Here is a 15,729-nt window from a genome sequence, read left to right on the forward strand (position 1 = left end):
TTATCGAGCTACCTTATTCCCTTACCTCCAACTTCGGAATGCGGATTATTTCGTTTGACCGCCGCTCCTTCAGCGTCCCACGTGCTCGAATCCTCACTAGTTCCGATCAAGCTGGGAGTGGAACTCCAGGAAATTAACGAGCACAGATTTCTGTATAGGACGAGTCAGTCACTTAGAAGGTTATTGATGAGGAGGTAAAAGTGAAGATATTCTTGCGTACGCCAAAGTAGTGGTCTTATGGGGTCCAGATTCCTCCCAGACGCGTTTCGAAGTCCCAAAAGGTACTGAGGAAGAAGTCAGTACCTTTTGGGACTTCGAAACGTCTGCTCCACACAGGCACCATAAGGCGACGGCCGTTTCGCGTATATTACACTTCTTCTGGCCTCCTCAAAGTCATAGACATATTTTAGCACCTTCCAGTTCTCTAATGCACTGACTCTTCACCATGTTTTTTTAAGGGTATGTTCACATAGCAAAACAGCAGCATTTTACAGTACCAGCAAAGTTGCTGAGATTTTAAGAAACCTCACAAACATGCTGCAAAAAATTTCCCCGCTTAAATAGACTTTCTTTGTGAAATGTGGCCCCTTCCCTACATCCACTGTACATGTATGGCGGATTTCAGGTCTTTAAAGATGACATCTGCTTTAGAGCGGAGCGAGCGCCATAGCCACTGGGTGCCTGCTGTTTCCTACAGCAGACACGTCGGCCAAGGTTCGCGATCGGCGGAAAGGCCGATCGCATGAATTGAAGTCCTCAGATGCCATGGTCAAATGTGACCATGGCGTCTGAGACAGCTAAAGCACGTGTTTCCAGGTAAGGAACGACTCCCCTTGGCAGAGATCAGGGAAGGCATTCTACTGCAGTAATGAGCCTGAGCCTGTAGTAGGCTTCCAGACTCATTACTTGTATATTACAGTTCAGGCCAGCAGGTCGCAGCACTGAACTGTAATATAGTGATTTCTGTATAGACTAATGGGAACCTAAGAAAAAGTAAAAAATAAAATTATATATATATATATATATATATATATATAGTTAAGGCTGCGTGCAGCCTGTATTTGTGGACGGGGCCAAGGTCACCCCTTTTAAACCCTGCTCCTGTCATTCCACGGCACGTACGCCGTTTCTACCCTTGTGCATTGCGGCCTACGTCACGTCCGGTAAGCGCACAGGCAAGGTAAGTTATGGCGCGCGGCATCCCGGCGCACAGGTTTTCCTCCCCTCGTTCTTACCCGGCTCACCCTTCTCTTACCCGGCTCACCCCTCTTCCTTGTTCTCCGGGGCTCGCGCTCCCTCCGGGCTCCGTCCTCGGCACCTCCAGGTCCACTGCCGCCGACTCCTGCAGGCCCGTCCCATCGCGAGAGGGCGGTCACGTGATCTTCTCTCTCTCCTCTGGGCTCGGCGGTAGGTGCCTCGCGCTCCCTCCATTACGCTTCCCCCCCGGGCGCAGGCTTTAACCACTTCAGCCCCCAGTGCTTCAACACCCTGAAAGACCAGGCCCCTTTTTACACTTCTGACCTACACTACTTTCACCGTTTATTGCTCGGTCATGCAACTTACCACCCAAATGAATTTTACCTCCTTTTCTTCTCACTAATAGAGCTTTCATTTGGTGGTATTTCATTGCTGCTGACATTTTTACTTTTTTTGTTATTAATCGAAATTTAACGATTTTTTTGCAAAAAAATGACATTTTTCACTTTCAGTTGTAAAATTTTGCAAAAAAAACGAGATCCATATAGAAATTTTGCTCTAAATTTATAGTTCTACATGTCTTTGATAAAAAAAAAATGTTTGGGTAAAAAAAAAATGGTTTGGGTAAAAGTTATAGCGTTTACAAACTATGGTACAAAAATGTGAATTTACGCTTTTTGAAGCAGCTCTGATTTTTTTGAGCACCTGTCATGTTTCCTGAGGTTCTACAATGCCCAGACAGTACAAACACCCCACAAATGACCCCATTTCGGAAAGTACACACCCTAAGGTATTCGCTGATGGGCATAGTGAGTTCATAGAACTTTTTATTTTTTGTCACAAGTTAGCGGAAAATGATGATTTTTTTTTTTTTTCTTACAAAGTCTCATATTCCACTAACTTGTGACAAAAAATAAAAACTTCTATGAACTCACTATGCCCATCACGAAATACCTTGGGGTCTCTTCTTTCCAAAATGGGGTCACTTGTGGGGTAGTTATACTGCCCTGGCATTCTAGGGGCCCAAATGTGTGGTAAGGAGTTTGAAATCAAATTCTGTAAAAAATGACCAGTGAAATCCGAAAGGTGCTCTTTGGAATATGGGCCCCTTTGCCCACCTAGGCTGCAAAAAAGTGTCACACATCTGGTATCTCTGTATTCAGGAGAAGTTGAGGAATGTGTTTTGGGGTGTCTTTTTACATATACCCATGCTGGGTGAGATAAATATCTTGGTCAAATGCCAACTTTGTATAAAAAAATGGGAAAAGTTGTCTTTTGCCAAGATATTTCTCTCACCCAGCATGGGTATATGTAAAATGACACCCCAAAACACATTCCCCACCTTCTCCTGAGTACGGCAATACCAGATGTGTGACACTTTTTTGCAGCCTAGGTGGGCAAAGGGGCCCATATTCCAAAGAGCACCTTTCGGATTTCACAGGTCATTTTTTACAGAATTTGATTTCAAACTCCTTACCACACATTTGGGCCCCTAGAATGCCAGGGCAGTATAACTACCCCACAAGTGACCCCATTTTGGAAAGAAGACACCCCAAGGTATTCCGTGAGGGGCATGGCAAGTTCCTAGAATTTTTTATTTTTTGTCACAAGTTAGTGGAAAATGATGATTTTTTTTTTTATTTTTTTTTCATACAAAGTCTCATATTCCACTAACTTGTGACAAAAAATAAAAACTTCCATGAACTCACTATGCCCATCAGCGAATACCTTGGGGTCTCTTCTTTCCAAAATGGGGTCACTTGTGGGGTAGTTATACTGCCCTGGCATTCTAGGGGCCCAAATGTGTGGTAAGGAGTTTGAAATCAAATTCTGTAAAAAATGACCTGTGAAATCCGAAAGGTGCTCTTTGGAATATGGGCCCCTTTGCCCACCTAGGCTGCAAAAAAGTGTCACACATCTGGTATCTCTGTATTCAGGAGAAGTTGAGGAATGTGTTTTGGGGTGTCTTTTTACATATACCCATGCTGGGTGAGATAAATATCTTGGTCAAATGCCAACTTTGTATAAAAAAATGGGAAAAGTTGTCTTTTGCCAAGATATTTCTCTCACCCAGCAGGGGTATATGTAAAATGACACCCCAAAACACATTACCCACCTTCTCCTGAGTACGGAGATACCAGATGTGTGACACTTTTTTGCAGCCTAGGTGGGCAAAGGGGCCCATATTCCAAAGAGCACTTTTCGGATTTCACAGGTCATTTTTTACAGAATTTGATTTCAAACTCCTTACCACACATTTGGGCCCCTAGAATGCCAGGGCAGTATAACTACCCCACAAGTGACCCCATTTTGGAAAGAAGAGACCCCAAGGTATTCGCTGATGGGCATAGTGAGTTCATGGAAGTTTTTATTTTTTGTCACAAGTTAGTGGAATATGAGACTTTGTATGAAAAAAAAAAAAAAAATCTGCATTTTCCACTAACTTGTGACAAAAAATAAAAAATTCTAGGAACTCGCCATGCCCCTCACGGAATACCTTGGGGTGTCTTCTTTCCAAAATGGGGTCACTTGTGGGGTAGTTATACTGCCCTGGCATTTTCCAGGGGCCCTAATGTGTGGTAAGTAGGTAAATGACCTGTGAAATCCTAAAGGTGCTCTTTGGAATATGGGCCCCTTTGCCCACCTAGGCTGCAAAAAAGTGTCACACATGTGGTATCGCCGTATTCAGGAGAAGTTGGGGAATGTGTTTTGGAGTGTCATTTTACATATACCCTTGCTGGGTGAGAGAAATATCTTGGCAAAAGACAACTTTTCCCATTTTTTTATACAAAGTTGGCATTTGACCAAGATATTTCTCTCACCCAGCATGGGTATATGTAAAATGACACCCCAAAACACATTCCCCAACTTCTCCTGAGTACGGCGATACCAGATGTGTGACACTTTTTTGCAGCCTAGATGCGCAAAGGTGCCCAAATTCCTTTTAGGAGGGCATTTTTAGACATTTGGATACCAGACTTCTTCTCACGCTTTGGGGCCCCTAGAATGCCAGGGCAGTATAAATACCCCACATGTGACCCCATTTTGGAAAGAAGACACCCCAAGGTATTCAATGAGGGGCATGGCGAGTTCATAGAAATTTTTTTTTTTTGGCACAAGTTAGCGGAAATTGATATTTTTAATTTTTTTCTCACAAAGTCTCCCGTTCCGCTAACTTGGGACAAAAATTTCAATCTTTCATGGACTCAATATGCCCCTCACGGAATACCTGGGGGTGTCTTCTTTCCGAAATGGGGTCACATGTGGGGTATTTATACTGCCCTGGCATTCTAGGGGCCCTAAAGCGTGAGAAGAAGTCTGGAATATAAATGTCTAAAAAATTTTACGCATTTGGTTTCCGTGAGGGGTATGGTGAGTTCATGTGAGATTTAATTTTTTGACACAAGTTAGTGGAATATGAGACTTTGTAAGAAAAAAAAAAAATAATTCCGCTAACTTGGGCCAAAAAAATGTCTGAATGGAGCCTTACAGAGGGTGATCAATGACAGGGGGGTGATCAATGACAGGGGGGGTGATCAATGACATGGGGGGTGATCAATGACAGGGGGGGTGATCAATGACAGGGGGGGTGATCAATGACAGGGGGTTGATCAATGACAGGGGGGTGATCAATGACAGGGGGGTGATCAGGGAGTCTATATGGGGTGATAACCACAGTCATTGATCACGCCCGTGTAAGGCTTCATTCAGACGTCCGTATGCATTTTGCGGATCCGATCCATCTATCAGTGCATCCGTAAAAATCATGCGGACGTCTGAATGGAGCTTTACAGGGGGGTAATCAATGACAGGGGGGTGATCAGGGAGTCTATATGGGGTGATCACCACAGTCATTGATCACGCCCCTGTAAGGCTTAATTCAGACGTCCGGATGCGTTTTGCGGATCCGATCCATCTATCAGTGGATCCGTAAAAATCATGCGGACGTCTGAATGGAGCTTTACAGGGGGGTAATCAATGACAGGGGGGTAATCAATGACAGGGGGGTGATCAGGGAGTCTATATGGGGTGATCACCACAGTCATTGATCACGCCCCTGTAAGGCTTCATTCAGACGTCCGTATGCGTTTTGCGGATCCGATCCATCTATCAGTGCATCCGTAAAAATCATGCGGACATCTGAATGGAGCTTTACAGGGGGGTAATCAATGACAGGGGGGTAATCAATGACAGGGGGGTAATCAGGGAGTCTATATGGGGTGATCACCACAGTCATTGATCATGCCCCTGTAAGGCTTCATTCAGACGTCCGGATGCGTTTTGCGGATCCGATCCATCTATCAGTGCATCCGTAAAAATCATGCGGACATCTGAATGGAGCTTTACAGGGGGGTAATCAATGACAGGGGGGTAATCAATGACAGGGGGGTGATCAGGGAGTCTATATGGGGTGATCACCACAGTCATTGATCATGCCCCTGTAAGGCTTCATTCAGACGTCCGGATGCGTTTTGCGGCTCCGATCCATCTATCAGTGCATCCGTAAAAATCATGCGGACATCTGAATGGAGCTTTACAGGGGGGTGATCAGGGAGTCTATATGGGGTGATCACCACAGTCATTGATCATGCCCCTGTAAGGCTTCATTCAGACGTCCGGATGCGTTTTGCGGATCCGATCCATCTATCAGTGCATCCGTAAAAATCATGCGGACATCTGAATGGAGCTTTACAGGGGGGTGATCAGGGAGTCTATATGGGGTGATCACCACAGTCATTGATCATGCCCCTGTAAGGCTTCATTCAGACGTCCGGATGCGTTTTGCGGATCCGATCCATCTATCAGTGCATCCGTAAAAATCATGCGGACATCTGAATGGAGCTTTACAGGGGGGTGATCAGGGAGTCTATATGGGGTGATCACCACAGTCATTGATCATGCCCCTGTAAGGCTTCATTCAGACGTCCGGATGCGTTTTGCGGATCCGATCCATCTATCAGTGCATCCGTAAAAATCATGCGGACATCTGAATGGAGCTTTACAGGGGGGTGATCAGGGAGTCTATATGGGGTGATCACCACAGTCATTGATCATGCCCCTGTAAGGCTTCATTCAGACGTCCGGATGCGTTTTGCGGATCCGATCCATCTATCAGTGGATCCGTAAAAATCATGCGGACGTCTGAATGGAGCTTTACAGGGGGGTAATCAATGACGGGGGTAATCAATGACAGGGGGGTGATCAGGGAGTCTATATGGGGTGATCACCACAGTCATTGATCACGCCCCTGTAAGGCTTCATTCAGACGTCCGGATGCGTTTTGCGGATCCGATCCATCTATCAGTGGATCCGTAAAAATCATGCGGACGTCTGAATGGAGCTTTACAGGGGGTTGATCAATGACAGGGGGGTAATCAATGACAGGGGGGTGATCATGGAGTCTATATGGGGTGATCAGGGGCTAATAAGGGGTTAATAAGTGACGGGGGGGGTGTAGTGTAGTGGTGCTTGGTGCTACTTTACTGAGCTACCTGTGTCCTCTGGTGGTCGATCCAAACAAAGGGGACCACCAGAGGACCAGGTAGCAGGTATATTAGACGCTGTTATCAAAACAGCGTCTAATATACCTGTTAGGGGTTAAAAAAAACACATCTCCAGCCTGCCAGCGAACGATCACCGCTGGCAGGCTGGAGATCAACTCTCTTACCTTCCGTTCCTGTGAGCGCGCGCGCCTGCGTGCGCGCGTTCACAGGAAATCTCGCGTCTCGCGAGATGACGCATATATGCGTGACTCTGCGCAGGGCTGCCACCTCCGGAACGCGATCCTGCGTTAGACGGTCCGGAGGTGGTTAAGGGCCAGGGAGTTCATGTGTGCATGCCTTTTGGGCAGACTATAGAGGCGGTGTAATACTGTGAAATCTGTGCCCACCCTGGATAGCGGAGCAGCAGCAGGCACAAATTGCCTCTGTAAAAGGGATATTGTCTTTGTCATCAAGTTTAGTGTAAAAAAAAAAAAACAAGCATCCACAGATATCTGCTTCTACACAGACACTGACAAGTTGGTCCTGGAGGCCATTACTGTTCCTGCCAGCCACATATTCCAGCGCAGCCGTGTGGCCAGTAGGTCCTGGTATAGTGCAATTGGCACTGGGCCATTCAGCATCGTGTAACTCACACTGTTTCTGCATATTTTCCCAGCTATGATACTCCGCCATTGTAGGGCTCCATATCTGACCTTGCCCGGCGAGCCTCGCTCTCAGTTAAGATTAAAAGCTCATAATTGTGTTCTTCCTCAGGTTCCTCTTAGCGTTCATGGCTTCTGTCGTGTTTGACCTTCTGACATCTCAGGTTTAGGTTTTGGGATTGGATTCGTACGCCTATTACATGGTTAAAAAAAAAAAAACGACTTTTTTTCCCGCAGGCTCTTCTGAGGGTTCCTGTCAGTCAACCAAGTGGATTACTTAGGCCTGGGTGTCTTCTCAGGTAGGCATTCTAGCGCTGATTTCAGCGCTGCACTCCGCATTCCTCCAGTTCCACCCGCTACACTAAGGTTCCTGGGTGACAAGCTATCCACCACAATTGAAGCCTTCTGGTCCTCTGCACTTCTTTCTTCCACTACTGCACTATGGCTCACGGGTCAGGCCTCTGTTTTAAATTTAAAAAAAAAAAAAAAATTCACAGTTGCCTGGTTCCAACCTGAGGCGTTCAGGTCTCACTCTTTCTCCTTTACTGCACAGGGCGTACGGGTTCCTATGGTTCTTGGCCTGAAGCGTTCAGGTCTCACTGTTGTCTCCCTTGCCTGAGGCGTTCAGGTGTCGTATCTGTCCTTCTTAGCCTGAAGCGTTCAGGTGTCTTCCCTGTCCTTCTTAGCCTGAAGCGTTCAGGTGTCTTCCTTGTCCGTCTTAGTCTGAAGCGTTCAGGTGTCTTCCCTGTTCTTCTTAGCCTGAAGCGTTCAGGTGACGTTGCTATCCTTTAGCTTGAAGCGTTCAGGTGATGTAGCTCACATCCTTAGCCTGAAGCGTTCAGGTCAACCTTCTCTACTCGGCCTGAAGCGTTTAGGTCTCTTTCTCGCTGCTGCGACTGTGTCTCCTCCTCCTTGCACCCTAGTCGCTCTTCTGCACCTTCCTTTCCTCCCTGGCTGTGTATCCGCTCGGCTCACGAGAGCCTCTATTAGTTTCCTGCCCTACGCATCCAAGCGTCACTTCTGCTTCTCAGTGCAAACCAGCACGTCGATGCAACCATCCCCTCGTCCTTCGGCGCCACAACTGGTTCTTTGTTAATCCTGCCCCACATAACGCACTCACGTCGGTTCCTAACATTTCCAGTCCCCAGGGCGAATCGGGTCTCATCTGTCAAGCCTCAAGCTGTAAGGCCAGGGTTTCGGGTCCATAGCCACAGGTATGTTCTCAATTACGATTGCTCATGGGCTTAGTGAGTGCAGAACACGGTCCACGCGACCTCTCCAGCTGCCATGTTTGTCTTTATTTTCAGCTCCAACGTAAGGTGACCACAAGGTCTTCCAAGCCATGTCTCAGGTGTCGGACGTGAACGACGCGTTGTCCCTCCCAGGTACTTCGGTCTTTGGCCAAGGCGGGCCAGAATCCCTCAGGAGATGGACTGTACCAAGGCTCGTAGCGGAGTTGAACAGAAGGTGCATCAGGCATCCAGAGTCCGCAAGAAAAGCCGAGCTATTCAGGCTGTTAATGTCGGAACCCGGTCCTTCAGAAGGGGAAGATTCGTCCCCATCCATTCAGCAGTCTCTGGTGCAGTTGCAGGCCACCATGGATTCCCTCGCCTCATCCGTGGCTGACATCAGGGCCAGGGTGGTGAACTTGGAATGCAGAACCCACACGACACCCCGGGCGGGGGTTCCACTCACCGAACCCTCATTGTATCAGCTACCGGCACCAGGTACGGCTCCGGTAGTTCCAGTGATCGCCCCAGCACACTTCGTGCCTGACAATATCAAAAAATTCATCTTGGCAGGAAAGGATGTCAACCTGGCTTCCATCCTTATAGCATCGCATGATGCTGCCGACAATAAGACCTTTGATTGCGGGGAAGTCTCGGTTGTTCTCAGGGCCAAGGATGCCCGACTTAACCGCAAGCTATCCGTCCCGGAATTCGTTTTGGCCTTTAGCCTGTATAGGGACGTGATCTGCTCCGCCTACCCGTTGCGGAGGGAGGAGATGGATACATATCTGTACAGGATCACTGATCTTGGGCACAAGTACGGCGGCACGGCCTTCTATGATTACCACCGCTCCTTCTCAGCCAAGGCCGCCGCTGCGCTGGCTCAATTTCAGTTTACCACTAACTGGGCCACTCTTGATATGGGGTTATTTTGCCGACCTCCGGGCTCCCTCCTGTTCGACTTGCCAGTCAATCTTCCATTCCACTGAGTGGTGTCCCCAAGCAGCCGCTGCCCAACCAGATAGGGCCACCCCCGGCCCCTCCGGGGTCTCACGCAGCCCCTCCTCCACAGACAAGTTAGGAAGATCCATTGTCTATCTTGGCAACAGCCAAGTCTGTAATAACTTCAACTTTGGCACTTGTCTCTTTAGTGGCTGCAGGGCCCTGCACATCTGCACTACTTGCTTCAGGGCTCACCCCAGGTCCACGTGTCCGAAAAGATTTTCCAAACAGGCGTGACTAGCCGACTGTAATATTGGTCTCCTGGCTTTTTTGTTGCGGGAACATCCGGTTCCGGGATTTGTGGATTTCTTGATTTCCGGGCTCTCCTTTGGCTTTGACACTGGGATGGTGGCGCTTCCCCACTCTAATTGGGAGTGCGACAATCTTCAGTCGGCCAGGTCTGAACCCGCCGCTGTTCAGGAGCTCCTGAACTCGGAGGTCACGAAAGGGTTCCTTCTGGGCCCATTCAATCAGATTCCATTTTCTCGTTGGCGGATCAGCCCCATAGGAGTTGTATCCAAAAAAGAATCTAATAAAAAGCGTTTGATTTATGACCTCTCTGCCCCTCATGATTCCGTCATCCCTAGTATCAATTCATTAATTCCATCTGAAGAATTTTCCATGAGGTATGCGTCCATTGATGAGGCCATTGCTCTTATTCTCAGGGCTGGGAGAGGCGCCTGGTTATCTAAAACCGACATCGCAGACGCGTTTAAGCTACTGCCAATCGCACCACATTTATGGGAATACTACAGCATACAGTGGGATGGCAGGTATTATTTTGCCAATTGTCTGGCATTCGGCTCAAAAAGCAGCCCATGGTTGTTTGACCAACTGGCTCAGGCCTTACATTGGATTCTGATCCAATACGGCAGTACTCCATCGGTCATCCACTACCTGGACGACTTTCTCCTCATAGAACAACCACAATGCCATCCGTCAGGTCTTCACTCCCTCCTGGAACTTTTTTCCTCCTTACACATTCCCATATCGCAGGGCAAGACGACAGGTCCTGCCACCTCCATCACCTTCCTGGGCATAATCCTGGATTTCGGCAGGATGGAAGCTCGGCTACCGGAAGATAAGTTGCCACAAATTCGTGAAGTCGTTTCCGGGGCATTAGCATCTTCCCAGTTGACCAAAGTAGAGCTACAGTCCCTTCTGGGTAGATTCAATTTCGCATTGAGGGTGATGCCCCAGGGTAGGGCCTTCATTTTGCATCTGCTCTCGCTCCTCCCAGCAGCCCCAGAGCCAGATAGCATTGTTCACTTAGACAGGGCAGCCATAGCAGATTTACGCATGTGGAACGACTTCCTTTCAGCATGGAACGGGGTAAGTCTGTTCGTCCCATCCTGGACCCAGTCTTCAGCCACTGTGTTTTCCGATGCCGCGGCTTCCCGTGGATTCGCGGCAATCTTCGGGAGCCACTGGTTAGCTGGACCTTGGCCGCCTCAGATCAGTACAGACCCTCAGGCCCTCAGTTCTTCTCCGTTTCTGGAATTTTATCCTATCGTGGCAGCGGCCGCGACCTGGGGTCACCTATGGGCCAATTCCAGTGTCATGTTCATATCGGACAGTCAAGACTTGGTGGACATCATTACTAAGGGTCGAGCCAAGTCTTCAAAAATCATGTCCCTTCTGCGCAAGCTGGTCTGGCTGTCCATGATAAACAACTTTCACTTTTCATGTTCACACATTTCGGGTGCTAGTAACACTGCGGCCGATGTATTGTCTCGCTTCAATTTTCACACGTTTTTTCAGGTATATCCAGAAGCCGACCAGACCGGGGCACGGATTCCCAGATTCAGCGACCTAATGTCGAATTAAGGTCACTGCTGGCAACAGCCAGGGACCTCATGCACCGATCCCTCTCTGTCAACACGGCCCGCAATTATCGCACCGGTTGGAATCTTTTTTCAAAATTCGCCATGGATCATCCCCAGGGGGATACAGCATTCACGTCCTATATCATGGCTTTCATGGCTTATTGTCATGTCAATCTTAAACTGGCACCCAACACCATCCGCTTGTACCTTGCCGGGGCGCAGCATTTCTTAGTATTGCAGAATCCGGAACATCGCTCTGCGTTCACGTCTCAAGCCGTCAAAGCCATGCTCAGGAGCAAGAGCAGTAGGGACACGACCCATTCCCGACGGCCGGTCTCCGGCAAACTTTTCAGACAACTATCAGCAATCCTAGATGGAAATCCTTTTGGCCCTTCCTTCAGTCTGGTCATCAAAACCGCACTGTATTTGAGTTTCTACGGCTTCCTGCGCCTGGGAGAATTCTCCGTTAATTCCCCAAGGGCTACATTCCTGAAGAGAAAACAACTGTCCTGGAACCAGGATCACCTTGTATTAAGCACACAGATTTGCTTTTTTGAAACCAAGAACGCTTGGTGTCCGGGTTATGTGCTCAGACATCTCTTGAACACTATACTAACTCCAGACCCTGAATCACCTTTACTTCCGTTCCAAGGGAAACCCCTATCCACGCTGCAGTTCGTGACTCACATCAGATCCCTGGTCGCGGGGTTGGGTGTGGACCCCAAAACGATAACCGGACATTCTTTCCGCATCGGAGCGGCATCTGCAGCCTCCAAACACAAGACACTTCCGCATGTCATACGTCATATGGGCAGGTGGAGATCTGCCTGTTTTTCCCGGTACATTCCAGATCCGCAATCGGAAACCCATGAAGTTTTCCGTTCTTTGGCTTTGTAATGTATATTAAATTGTGCTTTTCTCCTACTTAGTGTCTTTTTGGCCCTCTTTTAGGCCTGCCCACGTGACGTGGCTCCGCGCACACATCAGCCATTGTTAGGGTCCCTTCCCTTCGCGTTACGGACCGTAGCTACGGACACAAATAGTTAAGGCTGCGTGCAGCCTGTATTTGTGGGCGGGGCTGAGGTCACCCCTTTTAAACCCTGCTCTTGTCATTCCACGGCACGTACGCTGTTTCTACACCCCACCCTTTTTCTTTGTCCTTTTTCACTCTACCTAGGGTGGGCCCTCTTTTAGGCCTGCCCACGTGACGTGGCTCTGGGCACACATCAGCCATTCTTAGGGTACCTTCCCTTCGTGTTACGGACCGTAGCTACGGACACAAATAAAATGAAAAAATTCCACAGCACATCTAAAGCGTAAAAAAGTAGAAAAAGGCTTTATTTTGCGGGACAATCTGTAGTTTTTGCAAATACTATTTTGGGGTGTGTATGACTTTTTGTTGAATATTTATTTTTGGAAGTGATTAAAAAAAAACGGTGAATCGGCCATTTCTTTCCGTTATGTCATTCACCGTATGGGTTACTTTTTTTTATATTTTAATAGTACATTTTTGCATGCGGTGATGCCCATGATATTAATTTTTTGTTTATTTTTATTTTGGGAAAAGTGGGGTGATTAGAATTTTTATATATATATATATTTGTGTCCGTAAAGGTAGAAAGGTGTGGGCAGCACAGCTGTCTGTAAAGTGCAGTCGGAGTGCCAGTGGCTGTGGGGGCGATCCACCTCCAATGAAGATAAAATGAAAAAATTCCACAGCACATCCAAAGCGTAAAAAAGTAGAAAAAGGCTTTATTCACCAGACCCGCGACGTTTCGATCCGCTTTCTGGGATCTTTCTCAAGCAGTGACATAGTAAGTAGTGCATTGTGCATATTTATACAACTTTACATTGTTAGGTAGTCATCAGAACAATTACATTAATCAAATTCAATCATCTCCAAATATCAATTTAAAAACAATATCCATGTACTTATACAATCTCATTCCATGGTGAAATACAACATAGTGATGTGGTCACCAATGCCACTTCATAGAATCATCATTAGAATAATAAAAACATATCACCCTATCATAATTGTGATTACAAACACATGTGAAGGTCTTCATAATGACCAAAAGTGTACAGGTGTACCTTAAAATTATCATGATGAGGCAGGTCCTGGAGTGGGCGATGGTCCACATGGATCCCGGCGTACTGTTCATCGTAATGGGCATGTCAAAGGACCTTTCAGAACTTCCAGGTCATGTGATCGCGCACTAATCATTGTATTGTGCATGTCACAGGACCTTTCAGAGCCTCCAAGTCATGTGTTTGCGCGTCCGATCACGTGATCATAGGTGTGGCCACGTCACCGAAACCCTTGCGATATCTCAAGCGTTCCACCAGACCGTGGAGCGCACGCCTAGCTGTAGTTGTCCTAGTAACCAATCGCATAGGTTTGTAAAACAACAAGAGCACCACACAGCTAAATCCAGCGTCACACTGAGACCCGCAATGACAGAGGTTAGGGTATCGGCACCGTGAGAATAGATCAGCAAGGAATTCGAGAGGTGCAAAGTGGTGACATATTGCACAATAGTATCATAGTATTGATAAGGGGATCTAGCACATATATAGCGGTAGTACCGCAAATCTCCAAAGTACATAAAATGATCACTCAATGTTATTATTATCCAAGTACCCCCTAGTCTTACGAGGAGTCCAACTGTGTGGCACGTGTTATTCACACATAACCACCAGTTAGAATGTCCCCTCTGTCAGCGAGCTGCCATTCTTGGACATCTAGCATGACAGGCAAGGGACCATCCTCTAGATTACAGGGGAGGATTAATTCAAAGGCAAAACCTATAGAGTCCCTAGTGTCAACAACCTCTCAAACTCATGCTAATTCAAATGATCTCCGAGTCCGAACATCCAACCGCAATATGCAGATCACCAGTATAAAGCACTGAAAAAAACGCCATGCTAGTGCTGTGTGTGTCAAATCATGTGCGGTTAGTAAAGGAGATAAGGACAAAATTACAGCTCATATAGCGTAAAAGTAGCTCCCAGAGCTAAAGCATATACGTAAAAAATATCATAATAAATGAAAAAGTACCAAAAAGGGCATTGCAAAATCACATAATATAAGTTTATTAGTACAGATGTTCAAGCACCATCCTGATCCAGTTGACCAGTATTCCACCGCTCACTCCTGACAAGCAGGCCCAATCCTCATCAAGATTCTAGAAATAAGTGAAAAAAAAAAAAGAAACAAAGGTGAAAAAACAAGTAAAATCACCCTGTTAGTAAAACAGGGGGCACTAACAAACATACTTTCAAGAGGAAAACAGCAAGCAAAACCCGAGAATGCCCACTCAGGACAATAGCCAGGGCTTATAGTCCACATTTAACCCATGGGGTCTTAATGTGTTTAGTCTGGTAATCCAACGGATTTCACATTTCTTAAGTAGTGTGTGTCTATTTCCACCGCTGCGAGGAGTGGGGACGTTATCTATCAGTACACATCTCAGATCTCGTTCTTTATGGCCCATGTCCGTAAAATGTTTTGGGACTGGAAGGTCCATACGTTTTTTCCGAATGGTATATCTATGTTGGTTAATTCTGGTTTTAAAATCCAGAGAAGTCTCGCCAACATATAGCAACTGGCATGGGCACCAAGGTACATACACAACAAATGAAGAATCACATGTTAAGTAGTGTTTAATGTGATATTTTTTCTGTGTCAATGGATGTAGGAAGAAACTGCCTTTCTGCATGTAGCGACAATTTACGCAGTTTAAGCAGGGAAAGCTCCCCAGTTTAGGGCAGCGTAAAAAGGTTTGGCCAGATTCTTTTTGTGGGCCAATATCCGTGTGGATTAATTTATCCCTTAGATTTCTGGCTCTTTTGTATGACATGAGGGGAGGAAGAAAAAATTCTTCAATCTCCCCATGTCCACTTTTCAAAATGGGCCAGTGTCTAGAAACAATCTGTCTAATGTGTACGCTGTCCTCCGTGTAGACAGTGACCAGGGGAATTCTATTGTTGTGTTTCTTGACCCTACCTTTCTTTTTAAGGAGGTCTGTGCGTGATTTCCCCTGTATAGTGGTCAGATGTTCATTCAATAGAGGTGAAGGAAAATCTCTATCTATGAAGGCCTGTGTCATCCGATTCAATGTACCTGATAATTCATCCTCATTACTTACTATGCGTTTTGCACGAAGAAATTGGCTCAAGGGCAGAGATTTAATCATCGCCCTTGGGTGTGCACTATTATAACTTAGTAGTGTATTCCGATCTGTGGGCTTACAATATAAACCAGTCGACAGCACATGATCTTTCACGGTTATGAGGGTGTCCAAAAAAAGTATCTGCATTTTGCGGT

At 46.8% G+C, this 15,729-nt stretch overlaps 1 protein-coding gene across 1 annotated transcript in view; it reads left to right on the forward strand.

Moving 5' to 3' along the window:
* Window positions 1–15,729, forward strand: part of FBXO47 (F-box protein 47) — a 181,036-nt gene that overhangs the window by 144,596 nt on the left and 20,711 nt on the right. The window lies entirely within an intron of this gene.

The sequence above is a fragment of the Bufo bufo genome, chromosome 6 (assembly GCF_905171765.1).
Source record: "Bufo bufo chromosome 6, aBufBuf1.1, whole genome shotgun sequence".
NCBI classification, from domain to species: domain Eukaryota; kingdom Metazoa; phylum Chordata; class Amphibia; order Anura; family Bufonidae; genus Bufo; species Bufo bufo.